Below are 22,056 nucleotides of genomic sequence, written 5' to 3' on the forward strand. Positions count from 1 at the left end.
GAACTGTTTTCTAGAATAATTCCAGACATTTGTGGAACAAGGCTTAGTTCTGAAACTGTTCCAATAATACACAAGAACATTTTTAGAACATTTCTAGAACAAAATAAGTTCAAGAAATTTCTAAAAATGTTCTAAACTGTAGTTCTAGAACACATTTAGAACTTTTTAAGAACCAGTAAGTTCTACAAACATTCTAATGGGGAATAAGAACACATAGAACAGGTCTAGAACCAAAGTCTACAATTGTCCTACAATTGTTCTACATATTTAAAATAAACTAGTTCAGACAATGATAATTTGACTTCTTTCAAATTATATTTCAAAACAATTTTCACATTGAAACTTTGCTTGCTGTGGTGTCTGCAAGATATTGCTGTCATATCATGAGATATATATATATATCATACACAAACAGAGGACTAATGTTAAGGAGGAGTGTTTGTTGATAGGTCTGGGATACTTTGTCTTATTTCTAATCCTAAAACATTATGTGGGTACTCACTAGAAACAATGTTACGAGGCACTCCTAATGAGTATCCAAACATAAGCTTTTATGGAGAACTGGAGAAAATTATCCCTGAAATACCAAAAAGTACTTCTCCTTTAAGTCCTTACAAAATCTTCTGCTACACACATACATATACATGTATATAACTGACTATAATTTGTCACCAAATTACACATTATTTAAAAAAAAAAATACTGTATCTGTTCGGAATTCTGCATACTTAGTGTCTTCTGAATTTGCATGTAATCTTGTGTCAATTAAAACACTAGGACTTCACAGAGTTCCTCAACATTCACCATCACAAGAATCTCAATGAACTAAACTGGAATTAGGTGACTAACTACAGGAGCTTCTGGTAACTGTAATAGGTGGATTTCATCCATCTTTTTCATAACATTATTCAGATATTTGTGTAGTTTATTTGTGTAGTCTGTCTCCAATAGTGCGTAGAATGTGGCACTGGAAGTGTTTCATCATCAAAATACAGTTTCTTCACACGCTTCAGTGGACCTGGAAAAAAGACATATGAATGTATATTTTGAAACAAATATAAACTCTTTAACTCATTTACAGGTTTATAATTACAGAAACTTAATTCACAAGCAAATGATTGTGGTTTACAAAAATCAACATGTTCAAACAAAATTAAATTCTGTACAGTATCAGGTTGTTTTGCTCCCAAGTAGTTTCCTTTCCCCTAGTTGTTTTGCCTCCCAAGTAGTTACCACGGCCATTCTACCTCATGTGTGAGCCACACTACCAAGTGTGAAACTACTTCTGGAAGGCAACATAATTTGGACAAAATAACACTTGTTTTTTTTGTTTTATGTAAACAAAGTGTTTTCTTCTGTAATGATGTTTTAGAAATATGCTTTTCTTAAAATTTCAGTAATTTACCTTATTCAGTGAGGCATTCCAGAATACATGGGTGTAAAGGTGACCAATGCCATTTTACTCTTGCATGTTATTAATGTTAATTTCACAAATTTTTAGATTATTTAATGTTTTGCCAAGTCTCGTCTTCTTGAAGTCATCGATAGATTAAAGTCTCATAATAAACTATTCCCGGGCCTCAAGAAGTTATTTTAGTGAGCATCACAGGTCTATAATCCCAGCCTGAAGTTGCGTGCAATGAGACTTTCAATGTAAACATTGAGCATTGTTAAATACTGAAATCACTTGCCTAACTTGCAGTGTAATCTTCAAAAAAATAAGCATTGGTGTTTATGTGGTTTAAAAAAATGATAACCAGTTATAAAACAGAAAAAAATGCGTCCATTTGCCTTATACTCGCCCTTCAGCAAATGGACCATTTATGAATTGTAATAACAGCTGTATTAAGAATAGTGTTCGAACCACAATACACGTTGACTTACTTAACCCGTGTTTCGATGTGTACAGTTAAGTCCGGTAATCTTGCGCGTCCGGTAATCTTGCGCACTTCGCATTTGCGAATCTCGCAGACGACGAATGGTTTTCTTTTAAGTGATGAAAGATGGAATTTCACATTTTAAAGAATTAACGGATTTAAAAGTTACGTATTCCATGCAAAATTAAATTCGATCATTACATTTATACACCGGTTGCGCCATCCCTATACATCGTAAACACTGGCCTTCTTACGAAAAATTCAAAATGAATCACAAATTCCCTGCAGTCTTTAGCGTTTTCATACTTTAAATAAAGAATTCATAAATCCAACGTGTAATTAAGCATTCCATTGCACAATATCCGATCAGTTATGGTATTTTTTGCCATGAAAATATATTGCATCAGACGACATAGTCATCATTTCCCGCCATTCTGTCAAACCAATTTGGTATGATCTCCGCATGCGTAATGGCCTAGTTTTGATATTTTCTGTACACTATGGAAGCATGATCGTGGTATCAAACCTGTTATGCATTTTTTTTCACGCATACCGGTACTTTTTTATTACATTGTTGTAATTGTCCACTATTATTAGTGATTATATATTTTTTGATTTGTAGTGAACAAAAACTGCACTAGAAATCCACATTTAATTTCAATGGTTTTGCAAACTGATTTTTTAAATATTTTTCTGGAATGTTTTTTTATCAATAATTGGACACCATATGTCTACAATTTTGCCTAAACGAGGTCATTATACAAAGTGCGCAAGATTACCGGACACTGTGATAGTTTGAAAATGAGGTGAGTCATGTTTGTTTTGAAATCAAATCGGACAATTCTTCACTGAATTAATCAGATATTTTTGTGTTAATAAGCACTTGAACTTATAATTTTCATAATAAATTTAGATATTATGTTGCCAATTTATAAAAGAACATGTTTTTAAACCAATTGACCCTTAACTGCGCAAGATTACCGGACAGCATCGTAAGAACTCTCTGTCTGGTTGATTATTCTTTATCACATATCAAGCACTGGTACTTACCATTTTCCGATACATGAAGATGGTTTTCCTTTCGATGTGTCATTTTACTTAACATGAAGATATGAATTTAGTAAGGAGGGATTAATTTTAAGTTGGAAAATTAAATTCCAAAGCTTATTTCAGCACCGCATCATACGGGTCTCTGAAAATCTACCCAGCCTAACCCCAAATGTAATGGATAATTTCATTGGCCAAAATTCACAAAATAGAGCTGACTGGTTTATTATTTTATTTACGTAGAATGTCAGCGGAGCAGCATTAACGAAAAACAGTCGGGTGCATATAAGCGCGCTTTTTTTAAATGGCAGACGTTCTTGTACTCCTATAAATATGAGGTCGATTTACAGATGAGGTTTCTCTTAAAGCAAGCAAAGCGACCGCCTAAGCATGCTTTCGAGGCAACTTAAGATAGGAAAAAAACTCAAGGTAGGTATTATTTTCAAGGCATGTTCACAGTTCAGTGACAGGCAGGCAGTCCAAAATTACAGGCTTTAATATTTATGAATGTGAGTTGGACACTTGAATGAGACTCAAGAAATTCAATTTTCCTCCATTGAATAAGTGTTATTTTAAGTATTTTTTTATCAGTTGGTCAACACTGCCTATAGATATATGATTTTTTCCCTGTTATAAATGAAACATGAACAAATTGTTCACAGTTATCCAATTTCACACTCACTCACTAGCCAGGGGTGAGTGAATTTTTTTGAAAAAAAAAATCTGATGAACAAACGTTCGATAACATTAGCTAATTGTTTGTATGGGTAACTACTCAGACTAGCCAGAATTTCCAAATGTGAAATTTGATGGACTAAAACAAAGTATTCATGATCGCATGACACAATGCTCAAGTTTGGTTTTCAACACATTTCATAAATGATTTTAGAGTTCAGTGATCAAACACCAACAGACCTCGTGATAAGTTGCCTGTAAAGAGGAGCATGATCCCATCAGATGCCTCCGAAGAGATTGACCTGACGAACAATGCTGCAAAGCAAAATCTCAGTAGTATGTTGGTTGTCTAATACTTTTTATTTTAATCCCTTAGAAATATATAAAATCCAGTATTTAATGCGTTCAAATCATAAAAACCTGCAACAGTGTCTTGAATATATTGCGTTCATATTTAAGTTGGTGCTGAATGTCAAATTGTGTTATCCATCACCAGTTTACTTACAAGGTTTGCTGTATTGAAGCATTCTCAATTTGAAAATACTAATGTTGTGATCAAATGTGTAATAATTTCTTTGAATACTTTGATAATAAGTACACTCAATATTGACTAAATAAAAAGACGTTATGTCTATATTTGTAATACTGTCCAGCTGGATCATTTAGACTTCTTGTTTAGTTTAAGATGTGACTACATTTGTTATCTAAATGATTTCAGAGCAAAGTGCTCAAACACCTACAGAGCCTCATGACAAGTTGCTTGTACACAGAAGAGCCTGATCCCATCAGATGCCTCCGAAGAGATTGAGAAGAACTGTTTACGGACATTTTCAGAACTGTTTTAGAACATTTGTTCCAGACTTATTTGAAGCAACCCTTCGAAACTGTTCTAAACATTTCTAGAATTGTTCTGGAACACACCGGCTAGAACTGTTCTGTAATCATACTGAAAATGTTCTAGAATTATTCTGGAACAGTTGTTGAACGTTAAATGAGAAAAAATTTCTAGAACAATTCTAGAACAGTTCTGGAAATTTATTCAAGAAAAATTCTGGAATAGTTCTAGAACGATAGTTCAAGAATTGTTCTAGAACAGTTGTTGAACGTTAAATGAGAAAAATTTCTAGAACAATTCTATAACAGTTCTGGAAATTTATTCAATAAAAATTCTGGAGTAGTTCTAGAACAATAGTTCAAGAATTGTTCTAGAACACACCTTCAGAACTGTTTCAGAACAAATTGTTCTAGAAATTATTCTCATTTAACGTTCAACAACTGTTCTAAATCGTTCTAGAGCATTTTAAGGATGATTCCAGAACACTTCTAGTCATTAGTTCCAGTACAGTTCTAGAAATGTTATAGAACAGTTCTAATAATCTTCGCAGGGGAGTACCCTCATGATAGTATGACAGTATTTGAAGTTTGAAACCAATAGCATTGATTCTGAAGAAGTAAAGTGGATGTAAACACAAAATTTAACCAAGTATTCAAAGTAACTAAGTCAAAAAAGGGCCATAATTCTGACAAATTGAAAATCCGAGTTATGCAACTTGTCCTGTAGAGTCCCCTTATGATAGTTAGCGAGTGTTCCAAGTCTGAAAGCAATAGCTATGATAGCTATAAAGTGGACCAAAACACAAAACGAAACAAAATTTTCAATTGTCTAAGTATAAAGGGGCCATAATTCTGTCAAAATGCCAGTCAGAGTAACATAACTTTGCCTTCACGGAGTCCCCTTATGATAGTTAGTAAGTGTTGCAAGTATGAAAGCAATAGCTTTGATACTTTAGGAATAAAGTTGACCTAAACACAAAAATTAATTAAATTTTCAATTTGCTAAGTATAAAAAGGGCACATAATTCTGTCAAAATGCACGCCAGAGTTATCTAACTTTGCCTGCCCAGTCCCCTCATGAAAGTAGGTAAGTGTACCAAGTTTGAATGCAATAGCATTGATACTGTATGAGAAAAGTGGACCTTAACACAAAACTTATTAATCACCAGACGCCGGCGCCGACGCTGACACCGACGCCAGGGTGATGACAATAGCTCTTTTTTTTAAATAGATGAGCTGAATTTTTTTTTTCCCAAATGAGATCTAAAAAATCCCAATTAAAGGTTTCCAAAAAATATGTTATTGTTTAATTAGTCTAAACATGTCATTATTCATCTCCAAATCCAGCTATATAAGTTGAACCTTAGTCAATATAATATTGAAATCACTTTTACTATCAATTATGAATATGAAGTATTTGTAAGTGTAAAATATAAATATCCCAATTTGAGTACAAAGACGCGATATTTCCCAATCCAAAGGGACCCGGCCCCTTTCCCAAAATTGTGAAATAAAACACTGCAAACATACGCCATTTTAAGAGTAAAAAGAACAGTGCATTATGGGACAGCTGTTTGATAGGGCAATGTTCAGATTTAATTGTAACAACCAATGGACGAGGGAGTTTAAATGAGATAGAATGCAATATAATACAACGCAATGTTTAAGTGCCTCATACTCAGTCATGCAAAAAACATGCTTCCTGGGGTTTTCTTAAAATCGCACGAAAATGAAAGTGGCTTGCTGTAAACAATTACCCTATGTTTGGATGGAACTAATCATATAGATTGCTTATTTAGTTTCTCTTTGTACGTGACGTTTTTAATTGCATTTTAGCAGACATTATTAAAATTCATAATTGTCTACAATAACAATGAAATGAAACATGTATCGTAAAACTTTTCAATGCTGTCAATGACTAAAAAGATCAATAGATCATACATAAAACACATGCTATTTTCACACCTGTATTGCAAAGAACAATTATCGGAGGTATCTAAAAAAATTTTTTTTTTTAATAAAACACATTTCGTTAAATAATGTAGTTTCCCTATGCAGCTCTATGTCTTGAACCCGAGTTAACATAATATTGACAACTTGACAACATTTAGTTATCAATTTTGAAGTAGTATGAAGACTTCACGATGTGAATTTTCCCAATTTCAGGGTTTTTCGCGCACAATTTTCCCAATTGGACTGGTACCGGTACTTTTCCCAATTGGGCCAAATAAATCGCTGAAGAAATACCAACTTTTAAATTTACATCACTCTTAGCACAGAATTGATAAATAACTAATGACCAGTAAAATTTAAGCATGAAAGTGTTATAAAATAATTAAGATTGTTCACTGTATAATCATGCTTATCAACAAAAATATAATGAAAAAACTTTCCACCTTTCCCTTATTATCAGAAAAGCCTGCTGAAAGAACTTGCCACCTTTCCCTTATTATCAGAAAAGCCTGCTGGAAGAACTTGCCACCTTTCTCCCAAAGGTTAAAAAAAACACTGATTTCAATCTCTGAGGCATTTTATGCAAACATGTTTAGTCAGTAATACAAGAAAAAAAGTTTATTTAGCTTGATTTCGATTTGCTTTATATTTTACAGCCAGCACCCGATTGTATAAACGCTGGTTAAAGTTACCGCTCAGTAACATTCAAACCTTGGTAAGTTTGCGGTTATAGTAACCTTCAAGGTAACTCGATTGTATAAACACGATATACCGCAAAGTAACCTAACCGCGCATAGTGGAATTTAACCACCGGTAACTTTAACCAAAACATTCCCACAATGCATTTTCTAATTACTTAATTTTCATGCGAAGTGTCACGCTTATAAACAGTGACATGTATTTTTTTTATCAAATTCATTTACAAATGAATTCATAATAAAATAAAGTGTAAATTTTAACTATGAGTTCATCAAAATGACCAGGGACAAATTGATAATGATGTTGGGATTTGCATCATTTAGCGGAATCCCTGGTGCTTCCAAACTGCAAGAAAGTGCTTGCAAAGACGTCTATTCTTCTAGTTGTTCTAGATGTAACATAAAATGTATACATGGTCGTCGTAACATGCTAGACTATTCTTCTAATTTGGCTTATGTTTACAATAAACTTACTTACTTTCTTGTACAATAAGGGAATTTACCATAGACAAATAAAACATTGTTTAAGTTTAAATATATCTTTGTATGCAGAAATCTGCAAAAGCGACCGAGTTCACCAATGGCTATTATTTGTGTCATGTTCTGTAAAAACTGGGCATAATGCATGTGCGTAAAGTGTTGTCCCAGATTAGCTTGTTAAGTTCGCACAGGCTAATCAGGGACGACACTTTCCACCAAAAATTGATTTTTGCTAAGAAGGGACTTCATTTTAACAAAAAATGTCATAAAAGCGGAAAGTGTCATCCCTGATTCAAAACAATTCAAGCATAATTATAAAGGCATAGAAATATCTAAAGTCTAAAGTAAACGTTGTGATTTTAGCGTAAATAGTGCCGGAGATATTAACACAGATCTATCAATATATAAAGATTGGAAACATCCATTCAGACCAATTTTTTCTATAGATCTTTGATATTAATTAGATAGATTTAAGGTCGATGTAGACAATTATATTGATATCTGCCTTTGTTTAAGCCTATATTATTTCTTATTAAATGTCGTACTTTCTATACTTTCAGGAGATATTCATTAAGAAACGTTGTAAGATTAAAGACTGAGGACGACTTCTTTTATTGAATAATACATATCTTTGTTTGTCTAAACAGTTACCATTTAGCTATTAATATTTCCCTTGTAAGTGTCATTTTAAATCTATAGCCGAAATGAAGTTTGTGATTCTAAAATTGTTCCGTAAATCTTTATTATATCGAAACTCTGTAAGATTTGAGGTAGAGATTTTTTTAAAATTAAAATTATGTATCTAGTTTAGTCTAAAACTAAAGTGGTTTTTAGCAATCTTTTATTTAAAAATCGCTCTCAAGCTTATACAAAAATATCAAGCCGGAAATGAATTATGTGATTTAAATGAACAAGTATCGGAGTTATTCGCTTGCCAAACTGTGTAAGATGTCAGGATATGTCATACTTTTTTTATTGAAAAGGACATATCAGCTTCTGTCTTCAACTTTCTTATATTATTATTTAAATAACGTTTTTCATGTAAAATCAAAGTTTATTGCCTGAAATATTATTAAATTTTCTTAATAACATCTTAATTCAAGATTGAAATGTTCAACATGAAAAATAATGAGCCTTAAATAAACTAAAATAGTTCCAATTGTGTTCTCTAGATTTCCAAAAGTATGTGTTTATTAAATTTTCGTAATACGGTCTCAATTAATGCTTAAAAAATATAAACACGAAAAAACAAGTGATTTATTTTTCTTTATATACGGATTATTAATGACATAAATCTCTTGGAAAAAAAACATCAGCGAAAAAGGCGGGAACGAATCCGCTTAATGGGAGGCACTGTTCCAAGTGCGGATTAAAAGGGTTTATGGGTTTGCCCGTGACACCACATGTCTGCACATGTGTAGATACCGTAATTAAGATAAGATATCACGCGTCACCTTTAAATAACATGTTAAATGACAATCAAGACCTTATTCATGCCAGGGACCTACACAAATAGGTCCATGTTCATGCTATGTTTTATTACTCTTAAAAGAATGCAGATGAACCTTATTTCTACTAATTACGTAATTTATATTTAAAACAAAACACACGAACTATTGTGTGGTTGTCAGATCGATAACAGAAACTCTTTAAATCCTCAAATATATTCAATATAAACGTTTCGCTCCCTTGTTTTGCGTAGGGACCTATACATAGGTCCATGTAAATTTCTTCAGTACCGTTTTGGAGGCGCGCAAGAGTATTCAGGGGCGGGTAATCCGGGAGGTATCGATTTCTGGGATTGTCTATTGCCTTATCAAAGACATTCCCACTTGTTAATCCCTTTGTCAATGCACCGCAGAGCACATAACAGGGCGGTAGACTTGCTAAGCATGTAAGAACACCCGACACTTCATCCAGATTTTTTCCGGATTTTCAGTTCAATTAGTATACAGCGCAATAACTGTTTATACAATGCCGTATCTAAAAGCACGGACTCTGCCACTTATCCGATCACAGCGAGAATACAGTAATAAGAATGTGTCCTAATTCAAACTACACTGTTATGCGCAATACAATTTCAACTGCTACCACAAGACATCGTCAGATACTACAGTGAAAACAATTTGTGCAGTGTAACCTTTTCTTTTGCTTTGCTCAAATCGACAATTCACAACTTCCGCCACAAACGATTTGTTATCAAGTTTATGTTTTGAGCATTTCTCAACAAAATACACGCAAATTGATGTCGATTGCAACAGGTATTGTGGTTGTAACAATGTATTAGGTTGAATTTGAACTCGATTTAATAGACATACGCGAGACATATTTTTTTTACATTAACAATGGGTTACAAAGAACTCCTAATCCTTGTTGCAAAACTTGATAAAAATCCGTCAATGGGTAAAGTAGATGTAGACTGAACATGTAAAATAGACTTTTCACAAGTTATGAGTCCAATGACTCCTGTTTTAAAATCATAGTGGCAGGTACATGTATGGTATGAAAGCACTTCAATGGATTTTAGATCTATTTCATATTGCCTCACACTACATTCACACAAAGAGATTTGCAGAGCAGTTATATCTTATTATTATATTACAATATACAGGTATTTACAGGTATTCACTGGGTAGGGTAATCTCATTGTAAGAGCTATTGAAGCATGGGTACTGAATAATCTTCAAGTCATAACTGGACCAGAGAACATTTTAAGGTATAATATTTTGATTATAATTATTCAAGTGTGTTATCAATTCAAAAGATCAAATAAGCAATGTCAGTGTACTGCCATTAGCAGGGATCATATTTTTTTCGGTTTTGTCGGTCCTAGACCGATTCGGGTCATGAAAGACCGATTGAAAATCCCAAAGAGTCGGTCCGATTCTGTTTGCTAAAATTCCCATGTCATGAAATCGATTACGCAGTGCACATGCTAGCATACCCTAATTACATTCTTATCTCGATTAGGTGTGATAAACCATTTACTGCAGTCTCTAAACCGGTCAGGACCAGTCTATTGCACCTCAGCCGACTAGTATCAGCGTGTGACCCCAAACAACGAAGATTCGTGCGGTTGTGTATCAGTCAAGCGTGAATAACCCAGTGTCAATATCAATCGATAAATTCACTGGCTTATACCTAGCACACTAATCTGTTCATAATGTGTGCTCGTCCACGATAAAATCGTGGACAGTTTTACTTCGGAGATTAAAACCTCGATGTTATCCTCGTGGAAATTGTGCATTTCATGCATGATACAGTCAGTAAACTTTCATATAAACAAAGAAGAAAATCGGATATTGTGCAATAATTGTGGGCGGACCTTATACACTGAAAGCACGCGCTGTAACTAAACAATACATGCCGATACATTTTCCACCAGCGTAATAATCCGGCAATAAATTAACTTCACATAAAATAGTACACAAGAAAAATAATATACATTGTATAAATCTTAAGTAAAAATTGTGATAGAATCGAAATAATTTGTGTCCTTTATTGTTTGTTGTTGAATAACCCACGACCGGAAGTTAAGATGCGTGGTTTTTAATCACTCGTGTTTCGCACTCGTGATTTAATCCCTACGCATCTTAACTATCGGCCGTGGTTTATTCGACAACAAACTATAATGTACACAAATTGTTTTTCAACTATTTGGTTTTATTATTGCCAGTAGCCAACCTACGCACAGACATTTGTTAGATTCAATGCATGTGTGTAAGCTATTATCGAGTCGACAATGATTTAAAACATCGGTATAGACTTACACAGATTATTAATGAAAAGTCAGATAAAACAGTTACCGAAACAACAATTAAATAGCTAATGATAAAACCAATTGAAAAAACTCCTATGTTCCGTTAAAAGAAATACTTAAGGCAATTTAACTTGTACGTTATTATACCCTTTTCATGAATGGCAAAATCAATGGTATATATTTTAACGTAATTTGTCATAATTTCGGATAAAAATTTTCGGACACTTTTTCCCCATTTAAATCCAGACCGATTGATGTTGCTGGAAAATATGATCCCTGGCCATTAGTATAGTAAAGAGAAATATGTTAATTATAGATCTGTTATTCAGCTTTTACAAATTTCTTTCACATTCCAATAGACTTCAGTTAAATGAATATACTCTATGGACATTTCTGTTCTGCAAAATTATTTTAAAGCTATTGAGTTGGCCACAAGTGATACATTATCTTATGCAACTAAATTTCTTAAGTTTATAATCATACTTTACATAATGATATATAAACCATTAACTTCACTGATTTATTGTTAAGTGTATTTTTCATGTTAAAAGTTATCAATTTAATCGTATGCGACCTCCTAACAATGGACACCAATCAAGGACATAAATTTGTTAAATTGATATCCCCGCAAAATCACAGTTTTTTTATGGGTGGATGCTAATTAATAGATAAACAGTATTATCCTTAAACACAATGATAAAGTGTAGGGTAATTGTTTGTATGCATCGTCGTCATTGATATATATAAACCCATGAAGTTTCATGTTGAAATCTTGTAGTTTGAGATAAAGCCCTGAAAAGTTACATCATACAAAAACAACAAAGGGCAACAACTCTTATTTGAGATAACATAAGGTTAATATGGTTCTCGCGCAAGACCATTTTCCTTATTGATTTTTACACACCCTTGAAGTTTCATGTTGAAATATTGTATCATATCTAAAATATAGCCCTGAAAAGTTACATAATACCAAAACAGCAAAAGTCAATAAATCTTATTTGAGAAAGTGTGGGGTTATGGTTCTTGTGCATAGCACTTCTCATTTATATCTAAACACACATGAAGTTTCATGTTAAAATATTGTACCATATCTGAGATATAGTCCTGCAAAGTTACATCATACAAAAAAAACAAGGGTTATAACTCTTGTTTAAAAAAAGAGTGTTATGGTTCTTGTACAAGGCATTTCTCCTTACTGATATATATACACCCATGGAGTTTCATGTTGGAATCTTGTATGGTATGTTAGATATAGCCCTGAACAAATTCATCATAAAAAGGGGCAATAACTCTTATTTGAGAAAGTGTAGGGCTATGGTTCTTGTGAATGGCACTTCACGTCACTGATATCTATACACACATTAAGTTTCATGTTGATATCTTATTTAGTTTCTGAGATTTAGCCCTGAAAAGTTAGTGACAGACGGACGGACTGACAGACTGAGGCACAATGCCAATGCTATATCCCTTCACCTTTTACTGGGAATAATACATGAGTATTGACAAACAAGGAGCTGATTATTTCAATACAGATACATACACTGTTTTGAGGTGGTAAAGTACAAAGGTTTAAACACATTTTAAAGTGCTACATGAAAATAAGAATTGTTAACCGCAGAATTTTTTTTTTCTAAAACAGCATACAGACATTCCTCTAGAGTTCTGGTTATTACAACAACAAAACAAGAGATGTATTTGTCTAAAACACAATGCCCCCTACTGCGCCACTTTGATTTAAAAAACTAGAGCTTAAGCCTTTGTAACAGACGTGACCAATACCCCCAAATGCCGCAGTGACACAGACTATTTCGCATGTTGTCTTCACAAAAAACAGCGGACACCATGCTCAATGTTTAAAACGCACTAAGTGACCCCGTGACCTAGTGTTTGACCCGGCATGGCCCATGTTCAAACTTGACCTACACATCATCTAGATACAAATTCCGACTAAGTGTGGTGAAGATCGGATGAAAACTACTTGAATAAGAGAGCGGGCACCATGCTCAATGTTTAAAACACACTAAGTGACCCCGTCACCCAGTTTTTGACCCGGCACGACCCGTATTTAAACTTGACCTAGACATCATCTAGATACAACACCGACCGACAAGTTCACTCCAATATATCCCCCAAAACTTTGTTTGTGGGGGTATACAAAATTATCATTTGGCAGATACAGATAATTATCTCCCTTAAAAGCTTATTACTTCCCTTGGATTTGTTTTTTTTACCTATGACCTTTTAGGATGACATTGACCTTCACCTTTCACGACTCAAAATGTGCAGCTCCATGAGATACACATGCATCCCTAATATCAAGTTGCTATCTGAAGCGACATATAAATTATGAGCATTTTTCAAAACCTAAACGCAAAAGAATGACGGACGGACGGACAGACGGAATGACGGAAGGAATGACGGACAGACAGACAGACAGACAGACAGACAGACGGACAGTGCGATCACTATATGCCCTCTTCGGGGGCATAAAAATTGTAATTTTCCCAAAATATTCATACTTTATTAGTACATGTTAACCAAAATTACGAGTGAGCTTTCTTATGATACCATAAATGGTGGAATTGCAGGCGATGGGCTGGTTTATGTAATTATGTGTTACTGATTTGTTATTCAGCTTGTTTGATTATTTGAGTTATAACATTTCATACAACAAATGTTTTTTGCTTGAGACTAAGTAAAGACGGGGCATTATTGCTAAATATTTCTTCTGAATAAAAGTCACTTTTAGTTGAATACTTTTTAATTTGTAAACACATAAATATAACATACTGTAAATGTTCTTTTACTGTTATAATAATTCCTTAAGTACGGTATAAAGAGTAAAACCTGTTAGTGTTGCTGTATTATTAGTATATACAAATCAAGACTACCAGATCCATGACATGTAAAGGAATTCATAAATAGGAACTAGTCAAAGCATTGATTATCAAAGCGCTGAAGGCACGGAAGTTGTTAGCTATTGCATAATCTTAGACACAACTCAGTTTTCAAAATCATGGTATTATGCTTTTTATATCGCAAGTTTGCCATGCACAAAACCAATTCAAATTTATAAAGAGTGTGTCTTAACACACAGGTCGAGATGTGTTTGCAAAATACCAACAATATGTCTCTTTTTTACGTTCTAAAAGCATTAAAATATGATGAAAATGGTATCATCAAAACCAGTTAACATAAAATAAAATTTGCAATCACCATCATATAAACTGAATACTGTTGAACTTTCAAATACCTACATGTATCACACTAAGAATATAATTTTATGATTGAATTTCCATTTACAAAACTTGTTTGGTCACCATATCCAATTCAAATATACATTGAATAAGAAAACAAAAAATAAATCTGCCAGCAGTAGTTTTTACTTACGAATTAGTTACTCATAAAGACAGCGCTATTTACCCTTAATTTGTTGCTGATGAATTACTTGTTACCCTAGTAGTTCACAGGTGTCAGCTGTTTTACCCAGCTTTCCGCCTTTAATGACCTCTACATAGTGCAAGCAGGCATGCATGAATACATTGGAATATTTTATAGGCTGATTAGGCTCCTCTTATTTGCCTGTTTACTGTATTTGTTTTTTTAATTCAATTTTATATTGAAATGCATTGCGCTAAAATATGTCATTTCCAACTCACAATGAGATTTAAAAAGACCCGCATCATGCAAAAAGGAGTCTTATGCAATATGCGCCCATCATAGTTATACACCACCCAGCCTGCGCATCTCTCAGTCTGGTCATGATATACACAATAACTTTTGTCCTACCTCTTTGATCTTGAAAACCAAAAAAACAAGGTAAGCAAAAACACGGTCAAAGTGAGTATTCAATTAAAAGAAATATAAATGCAAAGCGGCTTAACAGGTAAAAAAAACCTACTCCTTTAAGAAAAACATGAAAACAGTGTCATTTTTTCAGTCAGTTCCAATTAACAATTAACCTCTCTTAAATGTAGTCAGCTCCCATATACACATGCCCCTTATCCATTTAGTATTAATATTTCATAAAATCTCGTTGAAGTTTCTTTAAAAATAGATTTCAGTGGTGTTTTTCTTGCAGCTTAAAAGCAAATTGAGATTGGAGGCCAAAATAAGAACATGTAAAATATTTTGTTGCAATTTATCTGACCAAACAGAGCACAGATTTCATATGAAACTAACAACACTCAGTAGACAAAGCCATTTCTTTTCTTTTTTTAAGAATCAACTTTTATTCGCTATTTCCTAGCAATTACAAGCTTAAATTTAAATTTTATATGATATAAATTTATCGTACAGATTTTATACAAAGCATCACACCCACATTGAAAAGTTATGTAAATCCTTATTAACGCATGAATAAACACAATTGGGAAAAGTACGGTACCAGCCCAATTGGGAAAAATGTGCGCTAAAAACCCTTAAATTGTGAAAATTAAGGTTCAAACCATACAGCTGAATAGGGAAACTTACTTAATGTTGCATTTTATTTTAAAAGAATGATCATGGTATTGTTGGCAATCATGTTGTGGGCCATTAAGGAAATAAATTATCTTCTGTTTGTGTTTCAACTTTGACATGCCATCTTGTTTTTTTAACCATTCTGCATAACGTAACTTTTAAGATTGTCTAGTACCTGCTATGTTAGCGTCAATTTGTAAACAGCAAATTGCTAGAAGAGAAACTCACCAATTAAAAGCTAGTTGCCCAGCAGGACTAACAACTTTTGATACATGTCCAAGTCTAAATCTTATAGCCCCAACAATAATATCCAGTGATGATTAAGCCTGTCTCTGCTCAAAAGACATTACAAAATTATCTTGAAATGATGTGTTATTCCCCTTAGAAGATAAGCTTTATTTGGACAAATATTGATCAATATCACAATATCACAAGGACACATTTTTACCCGCTCAATTTTGTTAAGATTTGTTATTCATTTAAGTCCTAAGAAACAAACATGGAAGTGTTAAAACTTGAACTTAACTTTATAATCTGCATGTTTGTTTCTTAGGATTAACATGAATAAAAAAATGTTAACAAAATTGACAGGGTAAAAATCTGTCCTTGTTGTTACTTTATTTCGAGCATTAAATAAACATGTTTGTTTTGCAACAATAATTGGAACATATTGTAAGGTAATTAATTAGTGATATTATATATGTAAAAAAGTTGTTATTTAATGTGTTATCATCGTGATTTAATTTTTGTATGCAGAGACAATAGGCAATTTTCCTCTTGTGACGCCATGCTGTTAGTCTGGGAGACATACGGTGTAACAGGAGGCAAATGCTAGCTCTAGAGGCAAGGGGCGAGAGTCCCTTTTTGGCTTTATAGTTTGTTACATATAACATGGTTATAATTATATATATTATAATTATAATATTATATTGAAGTCCAATAATTAAAAATACGGCGGGCCATACTTTTATGGGCCTGTCCCGCGATCAATAATTCAAATGATTCCGATGTCTACGCTTGCCGAATCTGTCCAATACAAAATCTGATTCTCTATGTTTACTATAAATGATGTCCTATGGATCTAGAAGGTACTACACACATGTCTATCATGAATATGGCCTACAATATATTAACATGTTAAGATGCAATGGATGGGTCAACTTTGTGTTGTTGACCGCTGTTATGTCTGATATTTGAGATTCCGAGAATGGAGTTCAATTTCATTATGCAAAATTGTCTTACCATTGAAGTATGTTATATAACAATGATCTAGGTTCCATTTCATCATGCAAAACTGTCGTTACATTTGAAGTATATTATACAACAATGTTTTACATTTGAAATATACATGTACGTCGTAAAGGTTGACCTGTTTTAATCCATGTATTACGTTACATATGCTGTTTTACATACAGTACACTCCACGCGTTTTCCCCAATTTCCCTCCATACTCCGCGGTGATTGACCTGGAGGGAGATTAAAAAATCCCGCCAGACGCGGCGTTTGCATGATTTTGTACGCAGTGGTTAACGATCGGCAAAACTGATAAGCCGACGCGGCGGCCCTTGGCGTTGGCAACGCGGGGGAAACTCCGCGTTTTACGAGATAACAATCAATTTAATTTTTTTTGACTGCCTGATTTTCAAATAAAATTACATTTATTACAAGTACATACATGTACATGTAGCATATTATTTACAATTAAAAAAAAACAACCAAGATAGATCGATCCCGACGTGGTTGTAGAAGTAGTTGTTGTATAGAAAACTCCTTGATTTACGACAAACAAAACGTCGTCTTTAAATTAATACTTACCAATTAATATAAACACAGTTTGCAACATTGTTTTTATTTTGATAATTTAATCCAAAGTTTTTATGTTAGCAGGTGATTTTCTATACTGAACATGTAAACAAATGACCAAGGACCCTAAAAATCTCGCAAATCTGTGTGAATTGACAGTTTGACGTAATCAAAGAAAAGCCGCTTCCTGTCTGAAGGCATAACTTACTCAAGTAAACACGTTCAACGAATGCAAAAGGAATGGTTTTAATTGTCGGAACAAAGTCAATTCTCTGCTCGCTAATGCATTTATTTTCTCTTTGAAGTTAGGTTATTCCATTGATTGCTAAAAGAAGGTGGTAACTATTGAGTTGATAATTGCATTTAATATTCACAGTTGTATTCTTGTTGCGTCGACATTCAAAACAATATTTACCAGTAATTATGGACCAAATCGGCAGAGTGACATTCACACATGTTAATCCCTTTTGTCAAAACACCGCAGACAGCAGTCTACACAAAAGGTCAGTAGACAAGCTTTGCGTATTTTCATAACGTCAAACACTTAAAATCCAGTTCCGCCCAGATGTCTTAGTTTACAGTACAATTACTGTTAAAATAATTACTCTACTAAAATACCGTAACGATAAAGATTCGGCGTGTATGATTTGAAATTATTTTGGAGGAAATATCAACTTATTCACGATATAATTTTGTTAAAAAATACCAAAGAAACTTTTAACCGAAATCAACAAAATTCAATGTTCTCTGCGCTATAAAGTTTGTATAAAAAAAATCAACACACACACGCTTTGCAGGAGAATACCTTGTACATTGCAGCATAATTTTCGCGCGCTTTTGTCGGGAAATATACATGATGACTGTATATTGGAAGCATTTGTAAACGTCGTGTTAACTTTAAAAATCGTAGTGTGTTTCGGATTACTAATTATTATTCTCATTTGGAAATTTTACGGAACATTTATTATTGTCTTATATGTGTTATGATTTAAATATTAATTTGTCAAATGTCTTATATTCATTCATATTGTAGACGTACCTGTGAATTAAAAAACATAATTTTTATACATATTAATTTTCTATACAATTATCTTTTTTTATACATGTACTACAGTATTTAAACAATTTATTATAACAATGTTTTTATTTTTTGGCATGCCCAGTAGCACGCTGCTAACGCGGCGTTGCGCGGCGGCCACTGATAAGAACGGAAATTGTCTGCATTTACCGACTAGGCTAAAGTAATACACGCCGCGGGAATTAGCGAACGCGGCGTAACGCCGAGCGTTTTATCGAGTTCACCTTGCTCTCTCAACGCTGCGTGAACACACGCTAGCAGAAAAAAAAACGCGGAGGGAGCATGTTTTTTGGGGAAAACGCATGGAGTGTACTGTACTGTAACTGAAGTAAAACTCGCACATTGTGTATATTTCATGCGAAACTGTTCCATTCGTTAATGTTCTACTCAAGCATTTGATAACATCTGCCGGCGATATTTGTTCACATACATTTGACTTACGCTTATATGTTGTATACACATGTGTATATCGTTATGCATGTTTCTTTTGTTTGTTTCGTTTTTCTTTGTTTTACTTAATCTTTACACGTCTCACTATTCTTTGTGTTGTAAACAATGTCACTAGTTATGATTACTGCATATATGTTTGTATTTTGGGCCGGAGGCCTTTAAGTACAAATGAACCTATTGTCATTGTTATTACCATAACAAATGTCGGAAAATTAAACAGATATACTCTTTCATGTACTTTAAAACTAATATGTTATATGCAAAATATAAAACGGTTAATTATGGACATACACAATGTGATAAAAAATATTGACAATATTGTAAACATATTTTACTCACACTTACCACAGTCTTTTTAGATTATATGTACCATACCTTATATCGGGAAAATATTAAACATAAATACTCTTTTTTGTATATTTTTAAAATACTATTTTATATGCAAAGTATATCATGTTTTATATACAATACAAAAAAACAATGGAATTACAAACAACAATTATCTTTTAAAATATATATATACGGCGTTGATAATGGTACATGTAGGTGTTGAGGCAGATTAAAAGCTTTATACCAATGAGATCATTAATAGTGATAGTGTTTTCATACCATTTCTGGTACTTACCGCAAACGGACCTTGATACCTGGCGGCTTTGAATGGAATGCATTAAAGTGAGGTAACTATTCCACTGCTGAACGACGGCTTGATTAAAGCTTTATACATTTACATGCTTAACGGTCAAAATTGAAAACAAAAGTATTTTCGCCAAAGAGTATATCATAATAGGAAACAACAATACTTAGATGATCTAAAATACACGCTTGCTAAAAATGCGGTAGTAATAACTTTATATGAGAACACCGCCTTAAAGTACAACGCTCTGGCGCTCTTGTAGTGTGCTTGTATTATCAATAAAAATGTGAACTAAAAACATTATATCGTGAAATATTTTATTAGCCTCATTTCGTGATGTAGAACTCAAGCCAAGAATATTTACATATAGTGAGCTTCGTTGGTCGTTACAAGAACTAAGTGTGATGTCACCTAAAGTCGATCACAATATTAAAAATTTCACTGTTCAAGATTTAAAAATGAAAATGTCAGCAAGTAGTGTGTTGAAACATCGACGTGTTTTTTAGGTTGCATGCAAAGGACAATGTACGTAGGCCGCAATTCAGGTAAAATTAATTTGTTTATGAAGTTTTTTTCATTGCATTCCTTAAGGTAGCGCACCTCTAATGATTTCCCGCGATTTCTTCGAAGGTTGAATAGCCTACTATTAGGTGCCGTAGCCTAGTGGTTAAGGCGATAGACTAGAAATCTTTTGGGATATTCCCGCGCAGGTTCGAATCCTGTCGACGACGTATACTTTTTTGCGACGTGTTTATTTATTTTCTAACGTAATTTGATTTAATATGGCATAAGCTATATTTATGGTTAAATATGTTGCAATTTTTATGCACATTCTTCAATTATTAAAATTAAAACAACGTTATGGCGAAATTGGGTGATTTACTGTTGTAAATACAAACCATGCATGTTGCATTTTTATTTTTATTTCAAAAAGTAAACGGTAAATCTGTCTATTTCTCTGTATTTTTGCTGTATATAGTGTTTCTATAAAAACTAAGTTTAAAACATGACTAAAATGATACTATTTTGAATTTTATGACACTTTGTTTTTAACCGACCGAATTTTTACTTGGCTGAAATCACTTACATTTCATGGCGCTCTTCCATAGATAAAAATTTGTAAAAAATAAATGTCTGTAAAAGAATACTTATTTCATCTTGTTTAAACTTTAAACACCTTTACAGCATCTGTACACACCAACTGCATGCCCATATTTGGAAATTTGAATGAATTATGGAACTTTTATATACCCCAGGGGTGAAAATAAACTGGACAAAAGCCGAGCGTGGGGGTGGTTTTGAAAAAATCGGTATATTTTTTTAAAAAGCATGGAAAGCCTACCTACAAATTTGCATGTAGTTCAGTGAAATGATGCTGATTAAGAAAATAATTACTTAGATTATATTTGGATATGTGCCCATTAGAGGTGCGCTACCTTAATTTGTAACAAACAACGCCTGTTTATTGATGCGTACGAAATATGTGCGCAGATTTGCGATTCTCTTTATGAATGACTGCATATGGACTCCCAGAGCCGCCATAGCAAAAAGCATCAAATGTTGTGATCATTTTTCGTAAGATAGTGTTATTCTAAACAGTAGAAAATAGCTTGTTTAGATAATGCATACTGACATTAATATGATTTCCTTTCTATTGTGTAATTAATACATTTGTTGTTACTTGTTGTTCCATGATAAATGTTTGTGCGCTAGTTAAAAACCAGTATTGTTAATTTTGTATAAGGTAATAAAATGTTACTTCATTGATTCCACAGTTTTTCAAAAGATAACATCACTTTGTAATTTCATAAACGTAAATATTCTTGTAAGTTGATGACAGTGTTTTAGTATTACTTATTGTGTAACTATTATTTTATGTGCAAATAAATGATGTAAAGTGTTTTGTATCTCCACACAATACTACATACCTTTTTATATATGTACCGAATATATATATATACTAACATCATTTACATGCTTCTGCTAGCGGTTAAGCCAAGAAAGACAATGACTGACGAATAAATAAGCTCATATGATTATTGATAATCTATGATTTATTGTATGTGTTATTTGAATGTTTAAATTAAAAAATATGGATGATATAACATTATGTTTATTTGCATTCAAATTGTAACTATACAGCTACAAACTTAGTATATGCAGTTTTGACTGTGATTTATGAATTGCTACAAAATGTCCCCTCATCCAAGCGTTTGTGACGGATGAGGGTCATTATTAGAAGTAAAGCCGGAGGCTGAGCATGTATCAATAGCATGTCTGTCAGACGCTGCGCATACGGCCCGCAA

The 22,056-nt window shown here is 33.3% G+C and overlaps 1 long non-coding RNA gene across 1 annotated transcript; it reads right to left on the minus strand.

Moving 5' to 3' along the window:
- Positions 1 to 296: 296 nt before the first annotated feature.
- Positions 297 to 3,080, minus strand: LOC127876882 (uncharacterized). The gene is made up of 2 exons (XR_008048130.1): positions 2,928 to 3,080; positions 297 to 1,018 (listed from the first exon to the last, which is right to left on the minus strand). It is a non-coding gene; the product is annotated as an uncharacterized LOC127876882 (long non-coding RNA).
- Between the last annotated feature and the right edge of the window lie 18,976 nt (positions 3,081 to 22,056).

Source organism: Dreissena polymorpha, chromosome 1 (assembly GCF_020536995.1).
Source record: "Dreissena polymorpha isolate Duluth1 chromosome 1, UMN_Dpol_1.0, whole genome shotgun sequence".
Taxonomy (NCBI): Eukaryota; Metazoa; Mollusca; class Bivalvia; order Myida; family Dreissenidae; genus Dreissena; species Dreissena polymorpha.